The 13,829-nt window shown below is 44.3% G+C and overlaps 1 pseudogene; it reads left to right on the forward strand.

Annotated features, from left to right (window-relative positions):
* Positions 1–13,829, forward strand: part of LOC115459143 — a 32,792-nt pseudogene that overhangs the window by 1,001 nt on the left and 17,962 nt on the right.

Genomic DNA, 13,829 nt, shown 5'->3' on the forward strand with positions numbered 1-13,829 from the left:
AAAATGTTTGTACAGTATATGTGTTAGGAAATGGTGCTCTGAATATCAGCGTCCTAAAGGTAATTTGATAAGTTTATCTGGCTAATTTTAGGATACTATATTTGGCACTTTGATTTAACCAGATGTACTAATTGGTTATCCAATTAAAGTTATCCAAAAAGCTTAATTGGATCATTTAATTGGGCACTGATCCATTAAATATCAGTTATTGTAAGTGTATTTATTTTTCAGCTAATTAGTTCTTAAAGGCTACATAAATTATTGCTCTTTTTGCAGCACATACACCTCTTTTCTGGTTAGAGCAAATACATTCATCTCCATGGAATACATGCACTGTCATAATTGTTAACCAGCACTAACACTTAAATTTCCCCAGCCACTCACCCAAGTTTCCCATTATCTGTTTCCCCAACACAGCCCCAGCCCTCTTCTATTCTTTCCCAACATAATCCAACTCCACCACATCCTTCCCTAATTCATCCTTCACACTCTCTCCTTACCAGAATGCTCTTTGCTTTTGCTCCACACCTGTCTCTACCTCTCAATTTCCAACTTTTGCCCATTTGTTATCTTACCACAGCTCTTATCCTTGTCATTAAAACCCAGCTGTGCAACTGTGCATCAGAAGAAAGAATGGAGAAAAAGGCCCTTAGCTGCTAAATTCTTGTGCAGCTGAGGAATTACCAGTGTGGCAAAGATACAAAACCAGAATGAAGGATCCAAGGCAGGCAAGGGGAGAAATAAAAGAGAAATCCAGGGAGTACTGCTTTTAATTACATACATAGTAACATAGTAGATGACGGCAGAAAAAGACCCGCACGGTCCATCCAGTCTGCCAACAAAAAATCTCATGTGTATACCTTACCTTGATTTGTACCTGTCTTTTCAGGGCACAGACCATATAAGTCTGGCCAGCACTATCCCCTCCTCCAACCACCAGCCTCGCCTCCCACCACCGGCTCTGGCACAGACCGTATAAGTCTGCCCAGCACTATTCCCACCTCCCAACCACCAGTCCCACCCCACCACCGGATCTGGCACAGACCATATAAGTCTGCCCACCACTATCTTCGCCTCCCCACCACCCCCCTCTTCCCCCCACCGGCTCCACCACCCAATTTCGGCTAATCTTCTGAGGATCCATTCCTTCTGCACAGGATTCTTTATGTATATCCCACGCATGTTTGAATTCCGTCACCGTTTTCTTCTCCACCACCCCCGCGGGAGGGCATTCCAAGCATCCACCACTCTCTCTGTGAAAAAATACTTCCTGAAATTTCTTGAGTCTGCCCCCCTTCAATCTCATTTCATGTCCTCTCGTTCTACCGCCTTCCCATCTCCGGAAAAGATTTGTTTGTGGATTAATACCTTTCAAATATTTGAACGTCTGTATCATATCACCCCTGTTCCTTTCCTCCAGGGTATATGTTCAGGTCAGCAAGTCTCTCCTCATAACGTCTTGGAACGCAATCCATACCATTCTCATAGCTTTTCTTTGCACCGCTTCCATTTTTTTCACATCCTTAGCAAGGTACGGCCTCCAAAACTGAACACAATACTCCAGTGGGGCCTCACCAACGACTTGTACAGGGGCATCAACACTTCCTTTCTTCTGCTGGTCACACCTCTCTCTTTACAGCCTAGCAACCTTCTCGCTACGGCCACCGCCTTGTCACACTGTTTCGTTGCCTTCAGTCCTCAGATACTATCACCCAAGATCCCTCTCCCATCCGTAACTATCAGACTCTCACCGCCTAACACATACGTCTCTCGTGGGTTTCTACTCCCTACGTGCATCACTTGCATTTCTTCGCATGAATTTTAATTGCCAAACCTTAGACCATTCTTCTAGTTTCCGCAGATCCTTTTTCATGTTTTCCACTCCCTCCCCGGTGTCCACTCTGTTATAAATCTTAGTATCGTCCACAAAAAGGCAAACTTTACCTTCTAACCCTTCCGCAATGTCACTCACAAATATATTGAACAGAATCCCCCAGCACCGATCCCTGAGGCACTCCACTACTCACCTTCCCCTCCTCCGATCGAATCCATTCACCACCACCCTCTGGTTTCTGTCTGACAACCAGTTCCTAATCCAGTTCACACTTCAGGTCCTATCTTCACCTGTCCAGTTTATTCAAGAGCCTCCTGTGGGGAACCGTGTCAAAGCTTTGCTGAAATCTAAGTAGATTATGTCCATAGCACGTCCTTGATTCAACTCTCTAGTCACCCAGTCAAAGAATTCAATGAGATTCGTTTGACACAATTTCCCTTGGTAAAACTATGTTGTTTCAGATCTTGCAACTTATTGTTTATTCAATAAAAAAATAATAGATATTTGAAAGGACTCATAAGAACTTAAGAACATAAGTGTTGCCATACTAGGATAGACTGAAGGTTCATCATGTCCTGTATCCTGTTTCTAACAGTGGCCAATCCAGGTCACAAGTACCTGGCAAGATCCCAGAACAATAAAACAGACTTTCTGCTGCTTATCCCAGAAATAAGCAGTGGATTTTCTCAAGTCCATCTTAATAATGGCTTATAGACTTTTCTTTTAGGAAAGTATCCACACCTTTAAAAAAACCCTGTTAAGCTAACTGCTTTTACCACATTCTCTGGCAATGAATTCCAGTGTTTAATTACACATTGTCTTACCTATGTGGAGGGCAGTTCTATAACAGTGCATCATATATAGGCACGTAGAGGCACCGTAGAGGAGCCTATTCTATAAAGGAAAGTAGGTGTCTAGTACTTTGTTGTCTAGAATACTAGCATAAAGGATATACATGCATATAGGGTTAGGCACAAGCACTTATAGCAGCCATAGATCTGGTGCAAATGTTCGTCCCTAAATGTCGTGTTGTCTGTGTGTGTTTATGTATATATGTGTATATTATATATATATATATTAGTAAAAAAGGCCCGTTTCTCACACAAATGAACAGGTGCTAGCAAGGTTATCATGTAATGGTGATTTTTTAAGGGAACTGTTAGGAGAAATGTTCTGTCATGATAAGTAATAATTGAGAAGGGTGTATAATGAGTAATATGCTCCAGGGTATGAGATACGGATTGTTTTATCTATGTTTTTTTTATTTTAATCTTTCTTTTTTGTGATTTTTGTCCAGCATTTCTCCTCTCTTCCCCCCCTCCATACATGTGCATTTCCTTCCTGACTTCCCTCCCCTCCATCCATCCATGCAACTCTCATTCTCCCCTGCCCCCTCCATCATCCATCCATGTTTAGCAATTCTCCTCTCTCCCCTCCCCACCATCCATGTCCAGGAACTCTCCATTCTCCCCTGCCCTCTCCTCCTCCACCCATTTCCAGCAAATTTCCTCTCTCCCCTGCCCAATTCATCCATCCATGTCCAGTAATTCTCCTCTCCTCCGCCCTCTCCGCATCCATCCATATCCAGCAAATTTGCTCTCCCCTGCCCCCTCCATCCTCCAGTCCAGCAATTCTCCTCCTCCCCTGCCCTCCCCTCCATTCATCCATGTCCAGCAACTCTCCATTCTCTCCTGCCCTTACTCCATCCATCTCCAGCAAATCTCCTCTCCCCTGCCCTCCCCTCCTGTCTTGTCCAGCGATCTTTTCTCTCCCCTGCCTCCCCTCCCTCAGAAGGCGGGACACTGAGTGAGGGAAGGGAGAAGCTGGAGGTGAGCCCACTGTGTTGTCCTCTTCACTGCCATCGCTGCGCCTGAAAATAAAAGGGTTAAACGCGGGGGGGGGGGGAGGAACAAGAGGAGGCTGTGTGATCGGGGAGCTGAGGGCGGGAAGGAGCGGAGGGACCGTTCGAGAGCTGCCTTGCTGCAGCGCTGCTGCGCCAGGCAGCCCTGCATTTGGGGGGGCAGCAGCCAGGGGAAGGTCACAATTGGACTGGGGAGGCTTAGCCTCCCCAAGCCTTTTACGGTTGCGCCTATGACTGGCCTCCCATCCCCACATCCATCAATTCTCCTCTGCCCTACCCTCCCTTCCTCCCTCCCTTCCCTCAATGTCCACGATTCTCTCCTCCTGACATCATCTCGCCTCCTGAGTTCCCTTCCCCCCCCATTTTCTGCTATCTGACGTCATTACGTTTTGACATGAGCGGGGCAATGAGTGGGGCCTCACCAACGTCTGGAGTATTGTCAGTTTTGGAGGCCGTACCTTGCGAAGGATGTTAAAAAAGGAAGCGTGCAAAGAAAAGCTACGAGAATGGTATGGGATTTGCGTTCCAAGATATGAAGAGAAACTTGCTGACCTGAACATGTATACCTGGAGGAAAGGAGGAACAGGGGTGATATGATACAGACATTCAAATATTGAAAGGTATTAATCCGCAAACAATCTTTTCCGGAGATGGGAAGGCGCTTTCCTAGCCGCAGCAGCACACTGAGCAGAAGGTTTCAGTGTATTATCGACGACGATACCCAGATCCCTTTCTTGGTCCGTAACTCCTAATGTGGAACTTGCATGACGTAGCTATAATTCGGGTTCTTTTTTCCCACATGGCATCACCTTGCACTTGCTCACATTAAACGTCATCTGCCATTTAGCCGCCCAGTCTCCCAGTCTCGTAAGGTCCTTCTGTATTTTTCACATCCTGTCGTGAGTTAACGACTTTAAATAACTTTGTGTCATCAGCAAATTTAATTATCTCGCTAGTTACTCCCATCTCTAAATCATTTATAAATATATTAAAAAGCAGCGGTCCTAGCACAGACCCTGAGGAACCCCACTAACTACCCTTCTCCATTGTGAATACTGCCCATTTACAACCCCACCCTATTCTTCAACCAGTTTTTAATCCACAATAGGACATTTCCTCCTATCCATGATCCTCCAATTTCCTCTGTAGCCTTTATGAGGTACCTTGTCAAACGCCTTTTGAAAATCCAGATACACGATATCAACCGGCTCCCTTTGTCCACATGTTTGTTTACTCCTTCAAAGAATTGAAGTAAATTGGTCAGGCAAGATTTCCCCACACAAAAGCCATGCTGACTTGGTCTCAGTAATCCATGTCCTTGGATGTGCCCTGTAATTTTTTTTTTTTTAATGCATTTAAAATTTTACAAGTCATATACAAACTTGAACCAGCAATACGAAACTTAAAATGTAATTAGAATTATATTTTGTAAGAAAACATTTTTCCCCCCTCTTTAGACCACTATAGGGAAGGCCACATGAAAGAAAATACATGGAGAAATGCTAAGGAAAACTTTAAGAATAATAGCTTAGCACCCATCTATCCAAACTAAATATACCCAATAATTGGTTCTAGCCAGCAGCCAATTTCTTCATTTTATAAATTCACTAAGTTTCAGGCTGAAAAAAATGTATTTTATCCCCAAAAATTTAATCACACATTTACAAGGATAGTTGAGATAAAATGATGCTCCCAGAGCCAAAGTTTCAGCCCTAAGAGTTAGAAAAGCTCTGCTTCTTTCCTGGGTTCATCTAGTTACGTCTGGGAACATCCATATCTTTTTACCCAGGAAGAGTATCTGAGTTTCTAAAGTATAGGCGTTTAATTGCCTCCAGATCTTGCTCAAATACAAACGTCACCATCAAAGTCAACCTTTCAGATTCTTCAGATATAGAGGCCTCTAAGAAATCAGTCAAATTCAGAGTATCTTTATTTACTCTTGGTAAGTCAGGAACCTCCGGAAGTTGTTGTAAATCTTTCTTTGGTAGAATATAGTAGATTTTACTTATTGGCGAAACGTTTCTGGGGAATAATGTAAGATCTCCATTAAATATTTCTTAAATGCGTCCAGAGGACTGACTCCCATAGATTTTGGAAAGTTCAAAAAACGTAGGTGTAATTTTGTTTTTGATAATAGCCTCTACCATTTTCCCCGGCACCAACGTCAGACTCACCGGTCTATAATTTCCCGGATCTCCCCTGGAACCTTTTTTAGTACGTGCCAGGGATGGTTGTGAGTGCAACTAGAGCAATTGCTCTTGGTCCCCTGGCCAGAGAAAGCCACAAGCATGATGGAAGCTGAAGGCAGTGCAGTCTGGTGACGGGCTTTGGGTTCCCTCCCAAATTATGGCCTTGGCTCCAGCCATGTCTAACACCAGCTCTGGCAAATGTACATTCCAAATGTGATATTCTAATCACAAAATTGAAAAAAAAAATATTTTTCTACCTTTGATGTCTGGCTATTTTTTTTTCAAATCAGCTTGGTTGTAGTCTCTGGTTTCTGCTTTCTTCCCTATGGCCTCAAGCCCCCCCCCCCCCCCCCCCCCCCGCAGGTGAAGCCACTGTCTCCCAGCCTGTCCCTCTCCCACCCTGCAGGTACAGCCACTCACTCCATTTTCCTCCCTCACTATCGCTTCGCTGCTTCTAGCTTAAATTAAGGGCACCACTGACAGTGATTCACAGATGAAGACTTGCTCCAGAGCCTTCCCTCCGCCACGATCCGCTCTCTTCAGCGCAACTTCCTGTTTCCGAGAGGGCAGATCGTGGTGGAGGGAAGGCTCCGGAGTGCTCAGCGAATCACTGCTGGCCGCACCCTTAATTTAAATGAGACGCTTTACGGCAGGGGTGAGGGAGGGGAAAGAAGATTCATCTGAGCCATAGAGGGAAGGCTCCGGAGTGGTTCTCTGAAACGTTGCCGTCGGCGCCCTAAACTAGATGCTTTGCGGTGGGGGTGAGGGAGGGAAAGAAGGCTTAGCCACAACTGAAGTTGCGATTGCGATCGTGATCCACTATTTTTGGGTGGGCCTGGGTGGGCCTTGGGTGGGCCTGGCCCACCTGTGGCTACGTCCCTGCTGTGATTGGTCATGGAACCGTCTGGCTCCTAAAAGGGCCATTCTGATTGGGAAGCAAGGAATGAGGCTCTTTGTTTCCAAATCAGGATCTCCCTTTTAGGCCAGACAGGCTCCGGTGACCAATCAGAGCTGAGCTGTGATCGGTAGCTTGCCCCAACCATGTGTGGCAGGAAAACAGCAGTCCTCCGTCAGTGAGAAAGATTTTGTACTCAGCTGGCAGAGAGAAAGAGGTAAAGGTAAGCACAATTAATTCCGACCCTGTAAGAATGGCAAATTTATAAAATCACGAAACCAAGGGGAGGCTCTGGGTTAGCAACAGGCCCATGTGGGAATCGCTGTAGCTGCCAGGGACCCATTCAAACAGAAGGAGAATTGTGGGTGGAGTGGTGGGGGAAGGAGAATGATGCAGGAGGAATGAGGGGCATAAGTGTTGGACATGAGTTAGAGAGTGAGGAAGGGGTGAAATCTTGTATATGCGGGTCAAGGGGAGGGTGAGATGCTGCATGAGAGGGGAGAGGGCCAGAGAGGGAGAATGTTGGACATAGGGTGGAGGGAAGGGAGAGAGAGTGTATGGGGGGGGGGAGAGAGAGATACTCTGGCATGATGTTAGTTGTGGGGGGGGGGGGCAGTGAAGACCTATATGGTGGGGGAGGTGCTGCAAAAAATTTCTCAGACACTAAGGGTGTCTTGAACTGAAAAGTTTGTGAACCACTGCCCTAACCTGTTCAGACTTCCTTCATAAGGAAGCTGTTCCATCTCCTTTTTTTTATTTTGATTGCCCTTCTCTGTACATTTTGAGAGAGGGTGACTAGCACTACACAAGGTACTAGAGCCAGTATCAGGGTGGTGGGCACCTTAGGCAAATCTTCAGCTTTACATCCCCTTCATTAATTTTCAGGCTCCTAGCTTGCAATTCCCCTCCCTCCACCCCCCCCCCCCCCCCCCGATAATTAAATTCAATAATCATGATCATTACACAAAAATCCTTAAAAAATGCAGGTTAAATATGTCCTAATGACTCTTTAAATTTGTGTGTCTGTCAGGTTCTATTATTTTTTTGACTACAGTTGCTCTTTGTTGCAACCCTAGGTGACCACTCTTACCTTAGGGTTGGGGCAGCCTTGCAAAGTACTCAAGGTGAAATCACCTCACGATCATATTGAGGCTTTATAATATTCTCTGTTTATTCTTCATTTCTTTCCAAACAATTCCTAAAATTATATTTGATTTTTCACTACTTCTACACACTGAGCTGAGGATTTCAGTATGTTTCACAAGATTCCAAAATCTGTTTCCTGGGTAGTTACTGCTGATGAGCTGTCTCTCATCCTCCCAACTTCTCTAGTCTTTCATCTCCTTGCCTTTCCACAGCCCTCTCTTTGTTAACCCCACTGTCCAGAGTAGTGTCCATTTTTCAATGCCCCCATTCTGTCTCATCTCTTTCTCTTCTTGTTCCCTATGAGACTTTCTCTCTTATGTCCCCCCTCAATTCCTAGTGGCTTTACTTATATGCCATTGTCCCCAACTCTTCCAGACGTTCTCCCATCTAGCCAGGCCCCTTTCAACCCCCAGCCACTGCTGCCAGCCATCCCAAGCTCCCTAACTTGTAATTTAAGGAGGCAGGCTTTCTAGCCACCCCCTCCCCAAACCCCCAGATTGTTGCTGCTGCTGAAACTTATCTTCTTTCACTGGTACAATATGAGTGGCACATGGCAGATGTCCCAGGTTATGTTGATGAGAAAAGAACTCTTGCTTTGGAGACACAGTCAGAGTTTGGGACAGTAATCCTTGCACTGCAAGAAAATTTCTAATTGCTCTCCTAACACCCAGGATTTGTTGAACATTGATATAATGACTGCAAAGATTGAAAAGACATTTTCTCTTAAAAGTTATGCCCAAACGATGTAGAGAAAATTGTATTGGCTTTATGATCAGAGAAATAAATAGTTTATACAAAATGTGAAGCTTGACATTAAAATCTTCTTTCTATTGTCTTGCATGCTTTTCTTAGGGCGCCCAATGTGATTTCCAGTGGTATGCAGTCAAAAGACCAATGTGTCGGGTTTACCAGATGGTTAAAGATGTTAATCCAAACTTCTGTATTCTACAGTGCACCAGTGCCTATCCTCTTCAACCAGAGGAAGTCAACCTCGCTGTGATAAAGGCAGTGTGTCAGGAATACTTTGGGATCAAGCAATAAATAATTTGTATTTTCCCATTCTTGTCTTTCCCTTTTCCAACATCCTCCACTTTAATTTTAAAATAAATATCAACAAATAAGTTAGGTAATACCTTTTCTTTCAATTGACATAATCCATTTTTATTTTTATTTTATTTTTGTTACATTTGTACCCCGCGCTTTCCCACTCATGGCAGGCTCAATGTGGCTTACATGGGCAATGGAGGGTTAAGTGACTTGCCCAGAGTCACAAGGAGCCTGCTGTAAGTGGGAATCGAACTCAGTTCCTCAGTTCCACCACTCTAACCACTAGGCCACTCCTTCATTTTATATTAGCTTTCAAGAGATATTTATTTTTATTTTTATTTGTTGCATTTGTATCCCACATTTCCCACCTATTTGCAGGCTCAGTGTGGCTTACATATTACCGTTAGCGGCATTAGCTGATTCCGGTCTGAACACACATGATTGAGATTGAATACAAAGTGATAATCCTGCTTATTTTCGAATGAGGCCGGCCATCTTCCGACATAAATTGGGAGATGGCCAGCCATCTCCTAAACCCGGCCAAATCAGTATAATCAAAGCTGATTTTGGCCGGGTTCAACTGCTTTCTGTCGCAGAGTCGGCCAACTTCAAGGGGGCGTTTCGGCAGTGTACTGAAGGTGGGACAGGGCGTGGTTACGAGATGGCCGGCTTCACCCGATAATGGAAAAAAGAAAGCTGGCCCTGATGAACATTTGGCCGACTTTACTTGGTCCCTTTTTATTCACCCAAACCTCAAAATGTTGCCCCAACTACCATATGACCACCGGAGGAAATCGGGGATCACCTCCCCTTACTCCCCCAGTGGTCACCAACCCCCTCCCCCCAAAAAAAACACAACATTTTTTTGCCAGCCTCTATACCAGCCTCAAATGTCATACCCAGCTCCCTGACAGCAGTATGCAGGTCCCTGGAGCATTTTTTAGTGGGTGCAGTGCACTTCAGCCAGGCGGACCCAGGCCCCCCCTACCTGGGGTGGTAAATATGAGCCCTCCAACCCCCCCCCCCCAACCCACTGTACCCATGTAGGTGCCCCCTTCATCCCTAAGGCTATGGTAGTGGTGTACAGTTGTGGGAGTGGGTTTGGGGGGGATTTGGGGGGCTCAGCACACAAGATAAGGGAGCTATGCATCTGGGAGCAATTTTGAAGTCCACTGCAGTGCCCCCTAGGGAGCTATGCATCTGGGAGCAATTTTTGAAGTCCACTGCAGTGCCCCCTAGGGTGCCTGGTTGGTGTCCTGGCATGTCAAGGGGACCAGTGCACTACAAATGCTGGCATTTGGCCGACTGTATTATCGAAACGCTTTCTGGGGCCGGCCTTGAAGATGGCCGCCCATATAGATGGCAGGCCCTGTTCGATTATGTCCCTCACACGCGGTGTAATGAGGTACAAGTAGTGTTCATTGCGGTCTTTGGTTACATTATGTCGCAAGTGACCAGGTTTTTTTATGTTGGGTTGTTGGGGTATGCTCTTCTGAACAGTTCCGTCTTTAGTGCTTTCCGGAAGTTTAGATGGTCGAGCGTAGTTTTTACTACTTTTGGCAATGCATTCCATAGTTGTGCACTTAGGTAGGAAAAGCTGGATGCATAGGTGGATTTGTACTTGAGTCCTTTGTTGCTTGGGTAGTGGAAGTTTAGGTATGATCATGTTGATTTTGTAGTGTTTCTGGTAGGCAGGTCAATGAGGTCTGTCATGTATCCTGGTGCCTCACCGTAAGTATTTTATGAACGTCGTGCAGATTTTGAAAATGATACATTCTTGATTGGTAGCCAATGCAGTTTTTCTCAGAGTGGTTTGGTACTGTCAAAATGCGGTTTTTCAAATATTAGCTTGGCTGCTGTGTTTTGGGCGGTCTGAAGTTTCTTTATAATTGGTCTTGCATCCGCATAGATTCCATTACGGTAGTCTGCATGGCTTAGTACCATTGACTGTATCAGGTTACGGAATATTTCCCTCAGAAAGAATGGTTTCAGGCATTTGAGTTTCTACATTGAAGAGAACATTTTCTTATGGTGGATTTCGCTTGGGTCTCTTAGTGATAGGTTACGGTCGATTATTACTCTGAGAATTTTCAGGCTGTCTGAGATAGGGAGGGTATCCTGGGATGTTATGTTTGTGGGTTTGTATGTATTGTGTTGGGATGAATATGATGAGACCGTGTGTTTTTTTCTGTATTGAGTTTGAGTTGGAATGCATTTGCCCATGAATTCATGATGTTTAAGCTGAGCTTGATTTCGTTTGATTTCTGCTAGGTCATGTTTGTAGGGGATGTATAATGTAACATCATCAGCATAGATAAATGGGTTAAGGCCTTGGGTGGATAAGGTCTTGGCTAGTGGAATAGGATCAGTGATAGTGGTGATCCTGTGGTACTCTCCGCATTCTGGTTTCCACGGACGATATGTTTGTTTTTATTTCACTTGATATGCTCTTGTGGTTAGAAAACCCTTGATCCAATTGAGTATTCCCACTGATTCCGAAATAGTCTAGGATTCTTAGCACTATGTTATGGTTAACCATGTTGGACGCACTTGACATGTCAAATTGGAGGAGGAGAATGCTCTTGCCTACTGCTACTTCCTGCTTGAACCTAGTTAGGAAAGTGAGTAGTACTGTTTCAGTGCTGTGTAGGGTCGGAACCATGATTGTGACTCGTGTAATATATCAAATTTGTTTATGTAGTCGAGTTTGTTTGGTCACCAGTCCTTCCATTAGTTTGACTATTAATGGGATAGATGCTACTGGGCGGTAGTTGGTAATGTCGTTTGTCTTGGTCTCTTTTGGTATTGGGGTGAGCAGGATGTTGCCTTTTCTTCAGGGTATTACCTTGTTGGAGCATGAAGTTTAAGTGGGAAGTGAGATCTGTTATGAAACAGTGGGGGCGGATTGTAGTAGGTAGCTGGGTCAGGTGTCCAGTTGACAATGGCTGTTGGAGTATTTTTTGATCGCCTGAGTAACCTGTGTTGGTGTGAGGAAGGCAAAGTTTGACATATTCGGTCAGCAGGGTATTCGCCAGGGGTTGGGTCCTAGACCCATTTATGAAGTTTTCTATGTCTGTGTTGTTCTAGGTAGAGTTTTGCTTAGGTTTACAATTTTTTTCATTGACATATTTAGCAAGGTTTTCAGCAGATGGGATGGCGATATTGGTTGAGGTGACTGGCGTGGTGTCTAGTAGTTTGTTCACGAGGTTATCTATTTTTTTTCATGTTTTTTGTAGTCCAGCACAATTTTAGTTTTTCTAGTCCGATCCTTTTGGTCTGTTATATTGGTATTTGTATTTTCTTTTGTAATTTGTTTTCCATGCGTTGAATGTGTGTTCATCTTTTATTTTTTTTCATGTGTGTTCCAGTTTCCTGGATTGTGTTTTTAGTTTTTTCAGTTCTTCGTTGAACCATGGTATTGAGTTTGTGTATGCATGAGGTCTTGTTTTGTAATGGTGCTATTTCGTCTAGTATGTGTCTGCATCTTTTGTCCCATTCTGAGAGGTAAGATATGGGTTCCGTTTGTGCTGTCCAGTCGCCTTTATAAATCTGTTGCCAGAAGGTAGTCGGGTCTATCTGACCTCTCGTGGTGTGAGTTGTATGTTCTCGTGTGTGGAGAGGGCTCCTTTTTCGCCATTTTAGGGATAAATTTAGTTTGTAATGGTCGGTCCATGGTGTTTCTGCCCATCCAGTTTGTGTTAGGGTTAAGTTTTGATCAGTGGATAGTTTGTATGAGATGAGGTCTAGTGTATGACCCTTCGCGTGGGTTGTTTGCATGTGAGGCCATGTAAAAATCATATAACTGAAGGAAGTCCTTGCATTCTCGTGCATTGGTTGAGCTTGGTCTTCAAGGTGAAGGTAATATCTCCTAGTACTAGTGTATTGGAGTTGGATACACATATATTTAAAACGAAGTCCATAAAGTTGTCTGGCTTTCGTTCAGTTACCTGGTGGTCTGTAGAAATAGGACGCACATTAGCGTGGTCGATCAGGGTTTTTATGGTGAATTCTGCATTGAGGGGCTATTTCGAGGTGGGTTAGTTTATAGATCTGCGGTGGTTTCAATCGTGAGGTGAGATCGGTATATAAGCGCTATGCCCCTCCTCTTTTTTCTTTTTGGTCCAGTGGGGATTTTATAGCCTGGGGGACATAGGTTTAAGATGCTAGGGTCTTTTGATCATGGATCCAGGTTCAGTGATGCAAAGTAGATCAAGTTCTCTGAGGTGATCCAGTCTGTTATTATTGTTTTGTTTACTACGGATCTGGCATTGACATATCTATTTGAATTTTATGGTATGGGTCTTCTACTTTTCGGCTTTATATGTACTTTTGTTAATTGTCATTTTTGGTTTGTGTGGTTTTATTTTGACCTTTTCTTTTCTTGTTGTTGAGGTTGTAAGTTTATTGGTTCTTTTCCTTTATTTTGGTCACTATCGATTTGATATGAGTGGTATGTCTAGTCCTTTTTTCGGTGTTAGATAGTTTGGGTATGTTGCTGAATTCTGTGAGTGGGGTGGTCATTGTTAGGTGGATCACGGAAAAGAAGTAGTTTGCTAGGATCGGTTTGGCGTTGTCCATTACGGTATCAGTCCAATAGTTTTGATAGAGGACTGATGTTGTATTCAGCATTGAAGATTATTCTCCCGGACCCTCGTATTTACATAGCAATTTTACCTGTTTGAAGGTTGCGAGGTTCCCGTCGTGCGACGATAATGTTATGTCACAGGGCGTGTTTTAGTGGGATCTAGCGTTCTCTCTTGTCCGTTGTGAGCAAGGGAATGGAAGTCTGTTGTAGGCAGGGAAGTGGAAGATATGCTCACTTCAATCTGAAATCTTTGAATATATGTGAATTATTAT

This window comes from Microcaecilia unicolor, unplaced genomic scaffold, assembly GCF_901765095.1.
Source record: "Microcaecilia unicolor unplaced genomic scaffold, aMicUni1.1, whole genome shotgun sequence".
NCBI lineage: Eukaryota > Metazoa > Chordata > Amphibia > Gymnophiona > Siphonopidae > Microcaecilia > Microcaecilia unicolor.